The sequence below is a fragment of the Triticum urartu genome, chromosome 2 (genome assembly GCF_003073215.2).
Source record: "Triticum urartu cultivar G1812 chromosome 2, Tu2.1, whole genome shotgun sequence".
In the NCBI taxonomy this organism is placed as follows: domain Eukaryota; kingdom Viridiplantae; phylum Streptophyta; class Magnoliopsida; order Poales; family Poaceae; genus Triticum; species Triticum urartu.
In genome coordinates this window covers 41962737-41970777 of record NC_053023.1, presented here as the reverse complement: position 1 = coordinate 41970777, position 8041 = coordinate 41962737, and the positions used below count along the sequence as shown (strand labels likewise).

Below are 8041 nucleotides of genomic sequence, written 5' to 3'. Positions count from 1 at the left end.
GTAACGATGCAACCAGGAGGAGGATACCCCCGCGGGGGTGGTGGCAACCATTGGAGAGGTTACAGCGGCGGCGCACGCAGAGGTGGCAACAGCATCGGGGGAGAGGGAGACGGCGGCGGGGCGCGTGGGCATGCGAACAAGGACGACGGCTACGCCTACGGACCCCCGCGACGTGATAGGACCAGCTGCGGCGCACGGAACAGCGGCGGGGGTTCACGGTACAGCAGCGGGGAAGGATGCTCGTACCACACCGAGACGGAGGGAGAAGACGCGTACCAAGGCCGCCACGACAAGCGCATCGCCGTCTCCGGGGAGGTCAACCGCCGGGGACCACTAACTGGCACGCGGTTCATTGTTTCGGCATCATCGACCCAAGGCCAAGAACAGGTGACCTTGTTGTGGACAACTAATTTCAGATTGCTACCATTAGTTAGTTGGATATACATTTCCTGTTAAGCCTCGGGATCGATCTTTATGTTTGTGGGATTATTTTGCTCATCGGGATCACACTTTAGAGATAGCGACGTGGAACCCTGGGAAGAAGAACGCCGCAATGGTGACCAAGGGGTAGAAAGAAACGACTCGGCCCTCGCGTCGTCCCCCGCGGGGGACTCGACGCCGAATAGGGTTTCTGTCGCGCCGCCATCCCCCCTCCCCCTCTTCTCTCCCCGTCGCCAGAGGCCCGCGCGGCCGTCGACGACGGTGGCGGCGAGTTCTTGCTACTTCTTTCTCGGGCGGAGGGCCTTGGGTGCGCCGGGGCGGCGGCCTCGGCGTCGCCAGTTCTCCAGGGGCAGCCGGCGTCCTCGGCCGGCTGGGCGGCGAGGCGGCGGCGGTTGAGGAGCTTCGCCTCCCCCCTCTCCCTTTCGGCCCGCTCCCCTGCCGGATCCAGCCGCCGCCGGTTCTGCTGCCGGGCGGGGTTAGTAGTGCCAAGGTCTGTTTTCTCCCCATCCCCATCCCCTCCCCTTCCCTTCTAGATCCGGCGGTGTCGGCGCTCGTCGCGGTGTCCTTCCTGTGTGGGCGCCGTCAAGGAATTGGGGGCGCAGGTGTCCAGTGCTCTGGTAGAACCTGGGTGCGTTTGGTTCTATTGCCCAGCTTGCTCATAGCTGAGCTAGCTTAGCCTCGGATGGGCTGCCTTTGTCTTGCTGCACGTTTGGTTCAATGCCGTTGCTGGCAAGAGCCAGCAGCTAGTCATTTAGTTGTGCCGAGGGAAAGGTAGCTCGTGCATCTATCCTAGACAAATCTTTGTTGACATAAATGCAAATGAGATGCAGCCACAAGACAAAAACAGAGGAGGCTCTGTTCATTAAGAGAATAAAAATACATAGGCAGAACCAATAAATCAATTTAGATGCATGTTAAGTCACGGACGGAGCCAGGAAAAATCAGTAGGATAAAACTTTGTAGCAAGAAGACACATTTTCAATGCTGAATAATCTGAAGGAGTTCCTTGGATCAAGTGAGGTACACAAAATAAGGAGCTCCGTAGTTTGTTCACTGAACCTACTATTTATCTCTTGTAGCTGCTGATCAACGGCAACTGTGAAGACATCATATTGATAATGATGTCTAGCTGAAGTCTCATCTTGTTTATGAGATCGAATAAACATAGAAACCGTCCATATCAGGAACTGAAATACCATGCTTGTTGCAGAATAGCACTTCTCATTATAGGAAAACAAGACTTTCACCATTTCAAGAAAAATTCCTTGATTATTTGAATTAGGACCCTCCTTATTTCCACGGAAAGACCAAGCCTGTAGTGTTAACCATTTGACAGCATCAATTGATGTCTTGAGCCGCAACCTATTTTTGAGAATCTCCTCTTTTGACACCTTTATGACTCGTGCAATTTGGCAAAATACATTCTTCAAATTATCGTGACACTGAACAGAATAATTAAGAGCGGAATTGGAACCTTTTCCCATGTGACATATGAAGGCACACTCCTTTCCATTATTCACCCTTTTCCATTTCTGAATCCCTTCATTGTAAATGCATTGGATCCACATTTTCCTTTTGGTTTCTTTGAGAAAAGAAAGCATGGGAAGCAGAATGCAGCATCTTTTAAAGGTGAATACTCAAGCCATGTAAAAGACCCAAAACAATAATACTGAAATCTGCGCTTGTGACCGTCTTCACCAGAAGGTGGATAGACTTCTTTATTGGGCTGATATTATGCTCCACGTTGTATGTAAGCTTTTATGATTGCATCTTGTTTATCAGCAGGACAAGCCCAAATTTGACGGCGTAATGATGGATCGCCCTTTATAAAATCCTTAATTTCAGAACCAATTGATGCATCTTCAGGTTGTGCTGCATTTTCTGGATGGGCAGTAGGAATTGGATTGGCCAAGACCAATTCTAGTACATCTTGGGAATTAGAAACTGGAATCACATCGTCAAAAACTTGTTCTCTTTTCTTGAAAAAGGAAAGCATTGTCTTCCTCTAACCATGATTATCCTAGAGATAATATACAAAAATGAAACAGGTGACCAAAAGTTTTAGAAAAATGGAGGTAGCACAGCTCTAATTTGTACAGGGTCTATCTAACTCAGTTCTAAATTTTAGCAGCCAAAAATACATACTCCATTTAGTAGCCAAAAATGGAGGTATTACAGCTCTAACTTGTACACAAATATGCTGAACGTACATAAACTATCTAGTTCAATTCTAAAAATCTAGAAGCAAAAAGTCAAGATTTGAAGCTATACCTAGAGAAGTAGCAGAAGGGGGTCTGGCAAATGATCTGTTATAATTCCTAAATCGATCAATCCAGTACAAGTGCTTCACGATTCACCATCTGGATCTTGCAATATTCTGAGCGCCGTTGTGCTGTCCTGTTGGGGATCATCGGAGATTATGAGGGATTTGGCAGAGACGAAGAGGGAGAGGAAAGGGCAAGACCGCAAGAGAAGAGAGCTGGAGTCAAGAGTGGCACTGTGGCCTTTTTGCTTTTGGGAAGAGATGGTGCGGTGAGAACAGGATATGGACACCAAAGTCAAAAAGTTTCTGCTGCTCCGTGCCTCCTTTGGAATACAAGGATCTTCTGTGCTTAGATATATGATATATCTGTCTTACATAGGCATATTTTCTGCATGTTATATCATTGGACCGGGCCACACATACAAATGTAAAGACCACTCCACATAATATCTAGTACTAGAAGTAGAAAAATCTGAGCATGGGGGGAGCCATGGCCGCGGCTTGCCCCCCGCCAGCTCCGTCACTGCGTTAAGTACTCCCTCCGTCCCAAAATGTCTCAACCTTAGTACAATTTTGTACTAAAGTTAGTACAAAGCCGAGACACATATTTTGGGACGGAGGGAGTAGATAGCTGTGTGTGCATGATTTAGTAGATAGCTGTATTTTAGGATTTGTAGCTTCTAGTACTAATCCACTCTTGAATAAGAACTGCAAGATGTAACCTTTTCATCTTTTGATTTTTGGTTTAATTTGATCTGTGAATGTGCTTTTTATTTTGTCTCATTGGGTACATATATCTGCCAGATATTGAGGTTTGCAACTTCTAGATTTTTTGTGCAAACCGCTCAGCAAATTGTGTTCAAACTTTCTCTATGAGTCCTTTTTTTATTTATACAACTAAAATCTTCTGGACATGATTTCTATTATGCAGCAGACCAAGTATGAAACAAAAGTCTTCAATTTGGGCGGAGAAGTTATTTCATCAATCCAGTATGAGCTGGCAACTCATATTTTAACTTTGGTAAAATCTGAATCTATGAACTTTTAATATTAAGCTTTCTGTCTTTTTTTTTGGACTTACACAAATAATTTAATAGGATAATATCGGTGAAGGAGCAATTAAGTTATGGACAATTGAAGGAAAAAGGGTAGTTTCTAGTGATTGGATCGATGGGTGCAACAATGCTAGTGGCTCCGATTGTACCACATCAAGCAGTAGCTGTCCAAGGTAATACTACTTTATCCCTCTGTGCAATGAATAACATGATCTTTTTCTGTATCTATAATAGTAATAAAAATTCCGTCAAAACAATATGGTAGTAATAGAGATATTTTGTGATATTTTAGGTCAGTTGTATCAACCAACAAAAGAAAAAGGTCCTGCATTGAATGAAGTGGTACATCGCAGTCTGAGGAGAATAAAAATGGAAAATTTCATCATTGGCTGAATTGTTCATTAGATAAATCTGAAACATTTACTCTGCAAGAATTTATCAGTGATAATGAAGATCGTGTGACCCAACTTGTCCCGACACCGGGAAGTGATAACAACCATTTGTCCATTTTGGCGGCCACTGAAGTCAAACTCTATTCCAGAAAATCTTATTTAGCCATGGCAGCTATGCATGTTGATGGAATGACAATGAGAGGACAGTTTGGTGCTGCCAATTTTGTAGTTGATAGATCCAAATCTGTTAAGGTTGGCAACCTAACAGAAGGAACACTAAAGGAAATCAAAACAAATGATGATTTGGATCTAGACAAGGCGAGTTTTGCGAGAATGATCAGAAACGAAGTGCTCCTTGGAAAGGCAATACCAAACGATATTTTTGAGTGGCTTTCGATGTTGTTGAAGGGTGAACCCCCAGAACTATTATACTGCCATATTGGGTTGCTTGATGATTTCTTAGGAGGACATATCTTGATGACCCTATATGATAGGTTGATTGATCTAGAGAAAGATGATCCAGAAGCGTACAATTCTGTAATCCGTGCATTACCACAGTATAAGGGATGGCAGAGAAAGACCAAATTTCTAAGGAACTCATTTCTGGAGCAGACTTTCTCCTACGAAGATAAAACAGGGAAGAAAACCATCTACAAAGACAATGTGAGGGGATTGCTTCACCTTCTTAGAAATTGCAAGAGGCATGCAGCCATTTCTGTTGAGTTGTTCAGCTGTATCATTGGTCAGTACTTCAGGCGAATTGCCTCGGATTTTCAAAGAGCGATGCACAAGGTTGGATGCCTTCAGAAATTGAATCTCCATTATATACTTAACTAAGGTATACACTCAACCTGCAGTGCGTAGTATGGCACAAAGTCTCAGGGATATTGAGAAAACTGCATTGCTTGCTAGCATATAGTTTTGTCTAGATAAAACATGTAACTGTTCATAACTGTTTACTTGTATGTTACTCTCCAATACTCACTGCAGATGCTTTAGGTTACCGTGCAGAAACCTGATAAGTAATTAAACTTGTTAATGACACTGGATTAAGAAAACAATGTTAGTTACAACTGATATAATGCATGTATAGTTTATTGTTAAGGACACTGGATTGTATGGCATAACTTGATTTAATATGGTGGTCCATTTTCACAATTCCTAGTTTTCAACTCAAATAGTCTTTTTACTGAATGCTTTTTTTTACTACAATGTTTCTTTTTAACGCACTTACTTTTGAGTATTTTGAAAGCCAAACATTCATGTATTAAATTCTGAAGATCCAGTATTCAGCAGACTGTAATGTTATTCACCTTAGTGGGATGTTTTACCACTTTGTGCATCTTATAAGCTAATATCCCCTGCAGGCTTTACACAGAGCAATATTACGTAAATGAAATGCAGTCCGATGCCATTCCAGAAATGCAAAGGTCTAACCTTGTTTCCTGCATAATACAGGTATCTTGGCCCATTCGTTTCATGATTCTTTTAGTTACATTGTAAATAGATAAGTAGATATCATATACTTACCATAACTCGCAGTTATCAACATGTTATTTTCTTAGTACGCAGTGTTTCAAACAGAATGGTTTTTGCTGAATGTTATAATCACCCTACCTTTTGGTGCTTATGCCGTACTGAATCTAGAAGCAATTATAGTTTCTATTTGTAGTGGAACTACCTTATTTTTCTCGTTTTTAGGCAGAGCCAGACATAATATAGTGATCGGATTCTGCACTCAATGGTGTCTTTTAGAACGGCTTTTAGAACTTTTCTTCTGCTGTTGAGATGTCGATGATTCCTCCCTGCCTTGTTGTTATATTGTTCATCTCCATGTTTTATACACTTGTTCTCAAACACTATTTATCTGTGTCCTATTCTTTCTTCTGCACTCACCTGAGTATTTCTCTTGGTGATGTTTTTGTTTGCAGATTTCTTGAAGCTATCTGGTGAAAGTGTTCAAAGATATTTAGTGACTATTCTAACGCCATCTTAGCAGCAGAAAAGAGACCCAAGTTGAAGCCATAAAGTATAAAGGCGTTCCTAAAGGGCTGGTGACTGCTGATTTTTTTGGAAAGCTAATGAAAATCTTGATCATATGTTTAAGTCACATAGGCATTGGATCAATCACAGAAATGTGACAATTTTAATAGAACACAATGCTTATTCTTGCTGGCCTTTTAGCTGTAATTATTATTATCCTTGATATTATGAGGTTTTGTGTGACTCGACTTGTATAATTGTTGGGGTGGGTTTAATTACTTCATAATTTTGCTAATTACTATCTATGTCTTTTTTGTTGAAATGCCCAAATTATTATCCATCTCTTTGCAGTAATTTGTGTCATTCCTGATTTTTTTTCAATGAAAATATGGGATTTTTATTTTCTGTGCAATTGATATGACAATCCTTTGGAAAAACAGTATTAGTATCGATATGTTGTATTTCCAGAAAAAATATATTCCTTCCAACGTAATTTCCTTCATGGCATTCTTTTGGCCATGATCGCCCCTATTTCCCCTTGTCCAAATTGTGGTGGGGTTATCTCCCCAGACCCCCATGGTGGGAGGGGATCCCCGGCTCATGGAATTCCCCCCTCATTGGCTTAGAACCCTGGGATATCTTCCCCTAGAAACCAAATGAGCCCTCAATGTATCAAACTTCCTAGGGGGGAAATGACCTACGAAAGAAATACAAAGTTGAGTTACCTTGGGCTTAATCTTTGTACAAGTTTTTGCCTTGTGTTCAACGTTATGTTCACTGAACAGGTTTTGAGCTGTGAGTTGCACTTGGAAATTTTGAATATTTTTTTTTTTGAAACGGAGGCAAAAGCTTTGCCTCATCGATTAATTAAAAAGAAGAGAATTGCCTAGTTAATTAATGGAAAACCGAACAAAAACTGATACATATCGACCACATGCGGACTACTCACTAAGACCAAACTCCATGACTCCACGGTCAACCCGACAAACATGCATAACATGTAACAAAACAGACCCTCACACTTCAATGTCTCAAAGAGACTCCCAACGGAACCAAGGTTGAATACATCAGACGTCACCAAATCCACGAAGATGCCAGACGGAGATGGAGGATGGCGGGACTGAGTATCTTCCATCAAACAGCCGCTGACGCTTTACCAATGGCGTCACTCTTCTTGCCTATGGCCCTGAGAGCCTTCTTCACCTTCTTTAATTTGCCCCTAGAACCCTCTTCCACTAGGAGGCAAGCAACCGCCTTGCCAGACCCAGGACAAGCTGCATCCAAGGAGGCGAGCAAGCGGCCAAGCTTTTTCACAAAGACCACCTCGTCAATACATGCCAACATAGCATCACGGTCAAAGATGGGCGGCCGGATGGATTTCAGCGCCTCAGGATTAGGTGCCAAAGGACCTACCTCATCATCCTCGGCACCCACAGACGCCACCTGGCCAACAACCTCAGGTGAGAGAGCAATAGCAGCATCCAAACCTCCACTGTCCATTAAGTCGAGCGGCTGAATGGGCTCCATCGATGATGGTGAGGTCGCAGTTGGCAACACTAAGCACCCTACAAGCGACCCCATCTCCTTAGGAAGCACCATCGAAATAGGCGAAGTAGGCTCCCCACAAATCTTCTGCAGCTCAGGAATAATCTGCAGCACCGGAGCCACGACCTCGACAACAGCTTCACCCCCAGAAGCAATTGGCACGACAGGCAACGGCAACCGACAGGATGTAGCACGAGGGGAGAGATCTCCATACATGCATGCTTCCCCATCGGCAGAACTAACTTGGATCTCAGATAGTAGGGACACATCAGGCACAACCCCAATCTAAAGCTCAGGCAACGAAGACACATTCGGCACCACCTCTAGTTTGGCGAGAGAGGCCTTCGCCCTCCCCAAAACAC

At 43.2% G+C, this 8041-nt stretch overlaps 1 long non-coding RNA gene across 2 annotated transcripts; it reads left to right on the top strand.

The window, feature by feature from the left end:
- Positions 1-541: 541 nt before the first annotated feature.
- LOC125535533 lies at positions 542-6435 on the top strand. 2 transcript variants are annotated; one of them, XR_007294713.1, is made up of 6 exons: positions 542-931; positions 3639-3725; positions 3802-3932; positions 4052-4989; positions 5519-5609; positions 6083-6435. It is a non-coding gene; the product is annotated as an uncharacterized LOC125535533 (long non-coding RNA). The 2 variants fall into 2 exon arrangements; XR_007294712.1 differs by having other exon boundaries at positions 543-931; positions 3636-3725.
- The last annotated feature ends 1606 nt before the right edge of the window (positions 6436-8041 follow it).